The sequence below is a fragment of the Pinus tabuliformis genome, chromosome J, assembly GCF_031772625.1.
Source record: "Pinus tabuliformis cultivar Carrire ecotype Pingquan chromosome J, CPIR1, whole genome shotgun sequence".
NCBI lineage: Eukaryota > Viridiplantae > Streptophyta > Pinopsida > Pinales > Pinaceae > Pinus > Pinus tabuliformis.
This window is the reverse complement of record NC_142295.1, coordinates 1,000,853,381-1,000,866,939: the sequence shown is the minus strand read 5'-3', so window position 1 is coordinate 1,000,866,939 and position 13,559 is coordinate 1,000,853,381.

Sequence of the window (13,559 nt, the reverse complement as noted above, 5' to 3'; positions counted from 1 at the left end):
TTCGCAACCCCGTTCTGCTGGGGGTTGTAAGGAACAGTGAACTCCCTCCTAATGCCTGCCTCCGCACAATAGTCAACAAACTCTCCAAGGTTGTATTCTCCTCCATTGTTCGACCTCAGGGACTTGATCTTTCGACCTGTCTGAGTCTCCACAAGAGCTCTGAACTCCTGAAACCGCTTGAAGACCTCACTCTTGGTCTTCAAGAAATAAATCCAGGTCCTCCTGGAGTGATCATCAATGAATAAGACATAGTACTCATATCCACTCAAGGAAACATGAGACATCCGACCGCTCACATCAGAATGAATCAAATCAAGTATCCCCGTCGCTCTGCTGTCACTGCTGGGAAAAGGGGATTTGGCAAACTTGCCCATTGCACAACCTCTGCAAGTATCAAAGTGATCAGTACTGAAATCTGGCACACCTGTGGTGATCTCCCGCAATGTCCTCAAGGCTCCATGATACATGTGTCCCATCCTACAGTGCCAAATCTCACACAGCTCAGAACTGCTAGCTCTGCTGTCAGTACTACTGCTCAATGCCAAAAGGGGCTGGAATGCAAACTTGTACACCTTTGCATGGCGTACACCTATCACTCTAGCTGAATCAGCTGGAGTGCCCCTGGGATACATCAACACCTGTCCTCCCCTGAACAGTACCTCATATCCTCTGTCCTCCAAAGCTGAGATGGATATGAGGTTCTTCCTCATCCCTGGCACATAAAGAACATCTGACACTTTCAAGAGAGGTTTGGACTCCCTCTGAAATGTCAGTGTACCCACCCCGACTACTCTAACAACTCTGTCATCACCGAGTACTACCTCAATATCAATGCCACTCTCTGAAAGCTCTGAGAAGTACTCCCGGACTCCTGTCATGTGACGTGAAGCCCCACTGTCCACATACCAGATACCTGTAGATGCTCCGCTAATCGAGGGAAAAGCATGCTCCCTCTGAACCTGTGTGGCAGGTGATCCTGCACTAGAGGACTCACATGTAGTGAACGCAAACTCCCGGTCAAAACGACCTGCAAAGTCCTCAATCTCAGCTGAAGCTGCCACATCCTGGTTCTTCCCCTTCTTCTTCTTCTTCTCTGGACACACAACTGCATAGTGTCCCATCTTCTGACAATTCCAACACTTCACTTTGGAATAGTCCTTCTGTGAGTTACCCTGTTTACCTTTACCTTTTCCTTTGCCTCCACCACCGCTTGTGGAAGCTTGCTTCTTCCCTTTGCCTTTCTTGCCTCCTGCCACCAGTGCTACGCCCTCATCCTGCTCAACTGGCTTGGCTGCCCCAAGCTGTCCTTTCCTGATCTCTATCTGAATACAATCATCCCAAAACCTCTCCCATGTGGGAAGGGTCTCACGTGCACAAACCCCATCAGCAAAGTTCAACCATGAACGGGGGAGGCCATTCACTGCAATACGCACCAACTCAGTGGATGGAATGGCCTCTCCAATCGCTGCCAACTCCTCTCTCACATTGGTAATCTTTGTGAGATATCCAGCTGCACTATCATTCCCCATCTTAATGTTCTTCAGCTTCTCCTTCAGGACCATCTTCCGGTTCTCATTGGTACTCTGGTAGAGATTGGACAATGTTGTCCACATCTCATGGGCATTGCTCTTTCCTCTCACATGAGGAATGCAATGGTCTTTGATTCCGTCTAGAATCAACCTCTTACCCTTGTTGTTCTTTCTGTTATAAGCTGCCAACTGAGTAGCATCAGTAGGCACAACAACATGGTGCTGTGCTGTATGCACCATGATATCCCAGACTTCTGCCTCCTCAAAGATACTCTGCATTCTCTCCTTCCAAACGCTGTAATTTGTATGCCCATCCAACCTATCCTCCACCCTCAATCCCAATGACATCTTACTGTCCTAAAACTGAAAAATAGCACTGTTGTGGTAAAGATAAAACTGCTGTTTATGAAAAATCAGCTTGCTGGAATTTTCTGAGTGAAAAAATCAGCAGCTGTATTTTTTCTTTTGCTGTCCCAAACTGCCCTTCAGCACTCAAGCTCTGATACCATGTAAAATTTTCTGTTTTCCCACCCCGGTTTTCAGTTTCTCCTTATTTCTCCCATGTAGTTAAATGCCCATTCTCATAACCATACATTTAACAGACTGAAAAAATAAATATTGCTGAAAACACAAATTCTGGAAATTTTTCAGAATGCTGGAAATTGCAGAATTAAAAATCAGCAATCAAAAAACAGCCATTAAAACACTGATATTTTTGGTCAACTTGATCCTGGAAAAACCCCCTACAACTCTTGGGGAAAACCAGTTTGAGAGCTCTTCTTTATTTCTGGAAAATGCCTTTTTACAGAGAGAATTTTTTTTTTTAGCGAAAATCAGCAAAACAGAAATTTTTCCAGCAAGCAAACTTATCTGTTTTTCAGCTAACAGACAATCTGCAAAATGGCTGAACATGCTGTACGGACCGTACGGATGTACGGACGTACAGATGTACGGACCGTACGGACTGTACGAACTATACGGACGGCCGTACGGACTTGTACGGACAGTCCTCGAAAATCATGCAGAAAATCGCCTCCTCGATATTCGTGCTGAAAATCAATTTTTCCACTATTTTGTTCACAAAAACTGCCTTTTTCTGCTTGTTCTTTCAGCTGTACGGATTTGCTGAAGTGCTGCCTTGGTAAGTGTGCCAAACTGCTGCCTCTTTCTCCTCCTTGTCCAGAAATCTCCTTTGCTCTCTTGCTCTCCTTCTCCCAATCTGCTCATGAAAGAATGAATGATCTTTTCCTCCTTTTCCTCCCTTAACCCAACCCTAAATGACTTTTGGGTGATCCCTAAATCCAATGGCTGAAATAGATTTAGATCAATGGCTGAGATTAAATGCTCATTTAAATCTCACTTTCTATTTTTTAATTCACCCCACTTTAATAAAGACCCACTTAGTCATTTATTTCCAAAGTCACTTTTCCTTTCTAATTTTTCATTGACTTTATAAAAGTCACTTTAAAATTAGACTTAGTAACTTTATCACTTAAAGTCACTTTCAAATTAGATTTAACTTTATAAAAAATTATAAAGTTACTTTAGGAGAAAAATTAAATTCTTTTGGACACTTTTCCCTAGGCCAAAGATCAAAGCCTTAGGGAACCACCTGTCCTCCGGTACCAAATTTCAACAAATTAAGTCAATTAATTTTTTTTAATAATAATTCTTTTAATAAATTGTATATATATATATATATATATAGATATAAACTATATATTATATAGTTTTTATTGAACTAAATTGACACCGTTTAAATTGATTTTTAATTGACATAGTTTAAATTGATTTTTACGCAATGATAACGTCGTGATGGTTCAATGCTGACTTCTCCCATTGCTTACATGCACTCACAACCCTAACAAGGTCCTCACTTCTTAAACATTCTAGGCATATAACGCATTCCCCGTTCTTTGTCTCCCCCTTCCTCAGATCCCCATACTGTAAGCGAGGAACTCTTTTCTCCAGGCTTAGTGAGTGCTCAAGAATGCGGGTCTTGGCTTGGAAATAATGGTATGCCCTAGATACTATGACGAACACTGTGAGTTCATGGTAGAGGTCGATGAGCTTTAGGGATGCCATTATGCTGTAATGGTTGTGAGAGCCAACAATGATGTCAAAAAACTTCACGGGAAATAATGCCATGTGTATGGTCCACAATGCGATCTTGCAAAACTTTTCTATGTATAGCATGGTGAGGAATACGTTGGTGGAGTATGCCGCAAGAAGCCACATGGGAGCCAAGGGGCGTATGAACGGGGCTTCCAGGGACTAGAGGCGTTTGTTGATATATGTGGAGAAGGCAAATATTAGGTTCAAAATGAGCAGCGTTCTACTAGAAATGGTGATGGAAAGGATGATGAAGTTGCCTAGTCTGAACTCCAATATGTCCTTGTCCTCTCCATTCTCCAGTAGAATCTGAACAATACTCGGATGATCTTGCCTAGTGCTTCCCAAAATCCAGTCTTTGAAGCCCGTGTGTTCTTTCTGTTTGTCATCCGGAACACTTCCCATCTCCACAACGTTATTGATATGATCCTTCATTTCCAAATACGCTTTCTCAAAAATTATTAGCCCAATGTGGTTATTATCTTGATCATTTTCTTTTTAAAGTTCTTTTGCAATATTTTCCTCTTCACCATCTGCAACAACAATTTTTCTGATCTCATTTCTTGTTTTAGATTGTCTTTGTCATGATTTCTCATGTCTATAACATTTATGGTTGATTTCAAAGTCTTTGCTGGTGGACTTTCTCTCTCCATAACTATTTTGACTATTGGAACTTTTAGAATCTACGTTGTTGGGTACTTCAACACTATAGCTATCATGCAGGCTTATCTCATATGCCTCTCCATCATGTTCATTTATATTGTACTGTTTTAACACCCTATCATCTGCAACATCAGTTTTGTTGATCTTGTGGCCAGTTTTAGATTTTGTACGTCTCAGTCTCTCATCTCTGAAATTTTTATGAGTGACTTCAAACACTCTACCAGTGGGTATTCCATCACAACTAATTTGACTGGTGGTTTCCAAATCTCTGCTTCTAGGCATTTCAAAGCTATAGCTCTCATGAACGCTGGTTTGAGAAGCCTCTCCATCATGTTCCCTCATAATACACTATTTTATCTCCTTGTCATCTGCAATTTCGCTGATCTTGTGGCTGGTTCTCATATCTGTCTGTTTCGGTTTCCCATCTCTATAATTTGTATAGTTGATTTCCGAGACTCTGCTGGTGGGTATTGCATCTCTATAACTATTTTGAATTTTGGTTTCATAATCTCTACTTCTAGGTATTTCTAGACTACAACGTTTTTGCAGTATGATATCGAATCCTCCTTGTTCACTCATTGTGTAATGTTTTATATCATTATTCTGAACAAAACCTTTTTGATCTATATCAGCGTAATCAGAATAATTATCTTGGTCTAGATAATCCTCATTCTCATCATGATCAACTTTATTTGAACCCTCACATAGACCATCTCCCTTATTATTGATCTTGTTTCAACATTCTTTAACTTCTGCAAAAGATTTTTCTAGTCATTGAAATTCTTCTTGAATACTAAACCGTTCAACGTAATCAAGATGTGAACGTAATGGCATATTGTGCGGCAAACTACGTTCAAAGGCCCGCATGATTATATCGTGTGCCATAGCTCTGATACCACTATAGCATAAAAACTATGCTGAAGCACAAAGACTGATAACTTGTAGATTTAATTGTTAAAAATACACACATGTATGTAATAATAATAATTTATTAATATATAAAATTATATGAGATAATATAAGATTACAATGAGACCCTGCTTTTATAACTCAGTAGGTGACTTTCATAAATGGCATATTTTTTTAGACATGCCTTTTCACTTAATTTAATGATTATTTAACCTAAATAATATTTAACTATTTAATATTTATATTTGTTTTATTTATTTAATTATTATGAATTATATTCATAACAGTAAGTACATATAAAATTATTTTGGAAGAAATTTATTTTGGAGAAATGTAAAATTGTATGAGATAGCATTTCTCTATATCCAAGAAAATGTTTCGAGTATTCGAGATCATGAGATTAAATATGGGAATTTAGAAAACTTGGGAATTTAGAAAACTTAAATCTAGCCGCCAGCAATTCTACTTAAGGTTATAAAATAAATATAAATAAAGCAATTCTACTTAAAGTTATAAAATAAATATAAATAAATTCAATTATAAGTTAAAATATTTTACATTATGATTTTTGTAATCTAAAATTATATCAAAACTTTTGGAAAAGAGAAATTTTATAAATTATTTTTATTATTAAAAAAATGGAAAAAAATATAAATTCATTTTGAAAAAAAAAATTAAATTATTTTTATTATTAAAAAACTTGTAAAATATATAAATTCATTGAGTACAATGAAGTATATAAATATTATGAGTACTTTAATGATAAATTTTATAATTTATTTGATGAAAACAAAGAACATAAAAAGGTAAGTGTTGTTAATAATGATCAAAGAAAATGTGTATGATAGAGTAAATTTATTTCAAGTAATATCAAAGGTTTAGATATTTTTTGGAAGTTAAATTTTATTATTTATATAAGAATTATTAATAACTAAATTAAAATTAAAAAATAATTTAAAATAAATATGTTTATTAGTATAATTATATAATGATTAGAATATTTTTGTTAAATTTTATTTATAAAAGTTTTAATTAGATTGTGGATTTTTGTTGTTTAAAATGTGTTTTTGAATTTTATAATGGATTCACTATCATAAAAAAAATTGGATTTATTTTTTTAAGTAACAAGAGGAATTAGCAATTGGGTCAATCTCATACTTGTGCCCCCACCACTATACCTGCCTACACCCTGTTATGTAGACCTGGTTACAATAAGGATATTGAACATTAAATCTCTTAGTTTCCACAATTTCATATCACTTAAATACCTCCCCAAACATTCAAGATATACATATCCCAAAAATTAAACTTACTTATAAAAAAATATCCTCCAAATTTAAAACAAAATCTACACCAACAAAATCTCAAAACACATTGTCGAAATCAAAAGCATCCCGTAGTTAGAATATGTGTATATGTATCCACAGTTAGAATATGTGTATATGTATTCAAGGTCATTGTTCCTAACATTTTTGCATCAGTGGTGAATATAGCAACAACTCGTAACAAGACATGAACCTCTCTTATGGGTACACTTGACCATAATCACCATCCATGTTTTCCCTGACATTGTTGGAGAACCGAACTTGCGAAGGGAAAATCATGGCCATTAGAAGATTCATTTCTAGACTGTTTGGATTTTAAGCCTGAACTAGTATTTCATGTTGTGGCTAAGATATGAAAATAGAAGACACTCTTATCGTGCAAATGCAGCTCTCGATGATGAATAGATTTGTCATGAGATTAATGACATCAGACACATAGATCTATTGGTTTCAGTTCGAAGGAAAAATCCCTTAATGTATCTCGCTCCGTGACGAATAAATTCATCAGTCACATGGATCTATTGGCTTTAGTTCGAGGGAAAAGGGTTTTCTCCCTGAGCAAGGGCTAGTGAGAAATATCATGGGTCTATGACCCACTTCTAAACTATATAATGATCACAGGTAGCAGAACTGGGATAATTTGATTTACTGGGAAATAGGTTTTTAATCATTAGTTGTAATGTAATACTAAAATATACTTTAAATTTTATTATTTACTGCATAATTATTTATAATTAAAATAAAGTTTTAAAAACTCTATAATAAAGTTTTAAAAATTCTATTTAAAAATAAATATGTCTATTTTTATAATTATATAATGATTATGATACTAAAAATTGTAATTTTATTTTTGTTGTTCAAATGTGTTTTTAAATACATAAATGAATTCCGCCCCCTCTAAAACCAAATATGAATATTACAAAATTTAAATTACGAATCCAAAAAAATCCTTATAAAATTTGTTACAAAATCAACAAAATCACATTAATTTTTTTTTAATAAACTTAAACATCTTAGAGTTAGAAAATGTTTATATAAATCAACCAAAACATAATTAAAATAAATAAAAAACAAAGCCAAAAAAACATCTCAGAGTTAGAAAATGCCTATATGTATTCAATCCCATTGTTTCTAACATTTTTGCAAAAATAGTGAATATAGGAACATGTTGTGGCAAGGCTTGTTGCTATATTTACTACTGATGCAAAAATTAATCAAACAAGGAGGTACATAAGCTATTAAAGGATGGTATGTTGGGGGCTATCGATATTTTATTTTATATGTTCGGATCTGAGGATGCAAGAGAGATTGTCCTAAGTTGATTATATTGGAAGATCTACATCCATTCTACATTGCCTTTTTTGTTGTTGTTTCCTTTTGATAGTTTCTATTTAGGTGTGGACATCTATAAACATTATATGTTCCTATTTTAGCACTTGTCAGACTAACATGTATTGAGCATGGTAGTGTAAGTTTCTCTTGCCAATGGTATTTATTCCATTGTATTATTTTAGTGTCTTAGTTTTAGTAGAAAAATAGAGAGATGCAAACACAAAGGAAAAGTTCTATTACCCTTTGCAAATCACATGAATACATCGCATATTTATGGTGCTAATGAGATCCAATTCATTCCAAAACAAGAAGATTGGTTCTTGAGAAATTATTGCAAAAACTCAACCAAATTTACCTATTATAGTAAGCATTAGTTTCAAGTTCCCCTTTTAATGCTTACATTATTACATAAACCACAAATATAAAGAACACATATTACAAAAATATAACTAGATTTTGTCTCATTGATCTTCATCATCACTCACATCCATTCTAGAATCTCACAAACATCACTCTTTCTTCATCCACTACTTTGAGTTGTCACTTGAACTCCATGCTTGCTTGCCCCAGACCATCGTTGATGAACCTTGCAATATAAAAAATATTGAAAACATGGTTCATCAGGGCTTCTGGGATAAGAGTTATCAAGTAATGAACCATCCTATGGTCCAATCACCATATGTCGGATATTTCACCTTCAACTATACATCATTTGCTAGGAAAACAATTTAAATACTAACTTTGTTAAAAAATTGATCAAACAACTTAACCTGTTTCACACACATGGATCTCATATTGTAATCTGTAGCCATTGTTCAGGGGTTTTTAAGCACCAAGAACAACAAACCATAAAAGTGTAAACACAACCAAACTAGTGATGTGTTCAATAGTTTCTAAGGACCAGGAATAACTAATTTTAGCTATGCAACAATGTTCATTAATTGGTTTTGTACCAAATATAACTTACAACATACATCATTGATAGCTTAAAAGAGTCTGAGAGGATCTACATTAAACTCATCATCACTATCATAATCTAAGAAGTCCTCAAAGTTTTCTTCTGGTAAGTCTTCAAAACTAGCTATGTTAGCATATTCTTTTAATTTCTCATTTAAGAGATATTTGGTGTGAATCTTACAATTAAATGTTGTGTCTGTGTTTTTGGCAATAAAAACATTTGAATGAGTTCTTGTTTTTATGGACCCTGCCCCTAGAGAATAGTGCCATCTTAGGTTGTGAGTTATCCTCTGCAGCACATGTTTTTATTCTCTTATTTTCTCCTAAGGGATTTTCTACCATTTCATCTAATGATTTGGAAGAAAATTGGTTTAGGATAAAAATATCATTGTCATAATTAGAAGCTAAATTGTTTTGTATAATAGCGTTAGCATCTTCATCTTTTATTTTCATTCTAGTTTCCCCCAACTAGCTTATGAGTAGACAATGATACCTCTTCATGCATCTTAAATTTGAATACTTGTAATTTCAAGGTGAATTTTGCAATCACAGCCTTTTCCCCAAATATTTCTCTTAACTTTTCCCATATTTGTGCAGAAGATTTTTCTAGGTCTATAAGATAAAGTTGCGAGTCTGACAAAGAGAGGCCTATAATAGATTTAGATTTCTCTTCCATTTTCAACCAATCAACTATTTTTATTTTTTTTTTAATCTCGGGGTGTTGGTTGTTGTCCTTTTACTAAACTCCACAATTTTTTATGCATTAAATTCATTTGGACTTTAACCTTCTAGGTATAGAAGTTTGACAGATTGAACTTATCAACCACTATTTGCTCCAAATTTAAAAACACAGTTACTAGAAAAATTATTACCTCATGCACTCACTCCACTGCTTAAGGCTCTTGTGGTGGATCTCGTAGCTGGCTCCATTACTAACCTCTTATCAAATTCTACCTATTCATTTGAGGGATCATTCATTTCCTTAATGGGAGAATCATTGTAGACCTGGATGTATGACACTAAATGCCACTATCATAATCAATGCAGAAAATAAATTTAAAACGTGATCCCAAAAAATTATCATGTTGGCCTTTTTGTATCTTTAGTGCTTGAAGCATTTCAGCTACCTTTTGCAGGATAAACTCCTCTTTGGATGACGTTGACTAAAAGTTAAAAATATTTAGGTTTTGTCCTACCCAGATGGAAAAAATGACCTTGCCCAATGCGAGAGGCTACTCGATCATTTTGCTGGTGATATTAGTGATCCACCAATTGTACATATTACTACAAGAGTCCGCACAGTCACCCGTCATACCACTGTTAGGTCCCTATACTACTAGTTTCACCCCTTATTGTTATTAGTGCAACCCCCTTATTATATTGTTGTTCCCATGTAGTCCCCATATTGTTATTATTGTGCCCCATAGAAGCCCACTATTGTAATTATTGTGCCCTTACATTATTATTATTATGTCGGCTCTGATTATATTATGACCCCTTATACTCCTATATATAGAAAGGAGGTCTTGTCATTTGTATCATCGAATAATTGTTGATTTGTGTAATATAAAGGAGGTTCCCCCTCGAAGATGCTTATTTCTAAGGCGTTGATCTATCTTTTCTATCTTTTTGTGAGCTGGTTTCATAACATTTGGTATCAGAGCTTTGGATTCTAGGGTTTCATTGCTCCAAACTGGTCATCATGGAATTTGTGCTATAACTTTCCTTTTGCGATGTTTAAGAATATAAAAAAAAAACACATTTGGCCCGAAATCATTTTGAACTTTGGGTCCAAACTTCAGAGAATTTCACGCTATATTTGCATAGATATGATCTAAGGAAGTTGGCCTTTTTGTAGACTCTCGAATTACATTCCAATCAGGTGACCTGGGGAAAATTGTCATAACTTTTGTTTTGAGCATCAGATTGAAATTTCGTAAGAAGTTATAGAAAGAGTACAGACTATAGCTTCCTTTGTATATTTTTCAGATCTGAAGGTCAAAACAGCGACATGTGGCACTTCATACAAGTTCACTCTTCTGAAAAGGTATATTATCAGGTCATCCTTGGAGATTGTGCATAACTCTTTCTTGGAGAATCCAAATTCGATCAGACTGGAAGCATTGGAAAGAGGACGCAGAGGGCCACTGTAGGTCACAATTTTATATCTTGTCTCGCTATATTTTCGGATATATGATCTGAAGATGTTATGGTTTTTGTAGACTATTGAATTACATATTAAATAGGTGACCTTGGGAAAATCATCATAACTTTCTCTCTGAGCATCAAATTGAAATTACGTAAGAAGTTACAGAAAGAGGACTCACTATAGTTTTCTGTGTATATTTTTCAGATCTGAAGGTCAAAACAGTGACACGTGGCACTTCATGCAAGTTCACTTTTCTGAAAAGGTATATAATCAGGTCATCTTGGGAGATTGTGCATAACTCTTTCTTGGAGAATCCAATTTAGATCAGACTGGGGCATTGGAAAGAGGATGCAGAGAGCTACCCTAGGAAGAAATTTCAGAACTTGGAGTTTTGAAATTACAGAGTTACAATTGTTTCAAGATCGAGCTCCTAAAATCAAGAAAAGGCGATATGAGGAAGTTTGATGGCAAGGGTCCGGTAAATTGGAGACCACAAGCCTCCCACCTAAGTGATCATGATCATGCTATTCATTTGATTCCATGAAGTGTTCCTCCAAACATCAGGCCTTACATGCATCCATATGCCCAAAGGAGTGGGAACTCATTCAAAAGTTGCAGAAGATCCCAATTCAAACAGTATTGCGAGAACTTGACGAGGAAGGAAAAATCATATTGGAGCCTGGAGTAGTCACAGAAACAACAACTTGACAACTACAAAATCGATCAATTTCAGAATATCTCATCAATTTGAATAACTTACTCGCTGAAGATTCCACATGGGAGGAAAATAATTTTATATAGGAGGATCAAGAACTACTCAAGTGTTGAGGACACAACATTTTGAAGGAGAGGGGCATGTTAGGTCCCTATACTACTAGTGTCACCCCTTATTGTTATTAGTGTAGTTAATCTCATGACAAATTTATTCATCATCAAGAGCTGCATTCTCCAGCTTTAGAAAATTGCACCCCTTCGAAGGGAAACCTCCTTTACATTAAACAAATGAACAATTCTTCGATGATACAAATGACAAGACCTCCTTTCTATATATAGGAGTCTAAGAGGTCATAATATAATCAAAGCTGACATAACAATAATAATGTAAGGGCACAATAATTACAATAGTGGGCTTCTATGGGGCACAATAATAACAATATGGGGACTACATGGGCACAACAATATAATAAGGGGGTTGCACTAATAACAATAAGGGATGACACTAGTAGTATAGGGACCTAAAATTATCCCAGAAAATTTAAAACATGATCCTAGAAAATTATCATGTTGGCCTTTTTGTATCTTTAGCACTTGAAGCCTTTGAGCTACCTTTTGCAGGATAAACTCCTCTTTGGATGACATTGACTAAAAGTTAAAAAAATTAGGTTTTGTCCTACCCGGATGGAAAAAATGACCTTGCCCAATGCGAGAGGCTACTCGATCATTTTGCTGGTGATATTACTGATCCACCAACTGTACAGATCACTACAAGAGTCCACACGATCACCCGTCATACCACACATGAAATTTTTTGTTTAGATCAGTCTGCTCTAACGTGTTGAGGGCAACGTAGAAAGAGCAAAGTCTAGTGGAGATGCTCCATGAGATTCAACGGTATCTGAACAATTCCATTATGAACCATGGGTCAACTTGACCAACGAAGTATCTTGCTGAAGAAACTACAGAACATGTCGAGCGATCCAAAAAAATTTGCTTCTTCCTAAATATTTACTATGGTGCAATTATCATCACTTCACTCCACACTCCATTATAAATATTTGTTGTTTCCTACTAATTCAAAACACTATAAATAAAGCCATTTCTCTTAGCTAGAAATTAGAGAGTTCAGTCATCTCATAGTTTCAAACTCCTCTCATATCTACCCGGGCCCTCTGTGATGAGGAAAGCCCGAGCTATGAGATCTGATACCAAGTAGAAAAACAAAGAGATGCACACAAAAAAGAAAATTTCTATTACCCTATGCAAATCACAGAGATACATCACATATTTATGGTGCTAGTGAGATCCAACTAATTCCAAAATAAGAAGATTGGTTGTTGAGAAATTATCTCAACAACTAAACCAAATCTACCTACTATAGTAAGCGTTAGTTTCAAGTGTTTTGTGTTATCTTTCATATCCATGCAAATTAGAGACTTTTTGAAATATATATATATATATATATATATATTGGTATTTGTCTATAATGATTTTTTCTTATGAAAAAATAAAAATAAAAGAAACAGTTAATGAGAAGACATGAACCTCTCTTGATTTCTACGGTTTACCATAATCACCATCCATGCTTTTCGTGACATCGTTGGATAGTTGGACCCACGAAGGAAAATTGTGGCAGTTAGTAGATCCATTTCTAGACTCTTTGGATTTCAAGTGAGCTAGTATTTCACGCAATGGCTGAGATATGGAAACATAAGACAACCATTTTGTGTAAATGAAGGTAATTAAATTGTTGATTCACAGTCTAAAGTTGAATAATGTATTTTAATCAATGATGAATAAGTTTGTTAGAATACTAACGTCATTTGTCACTTAGATATATTGGTTTTAGTTCGAGGGGAAAGGGAA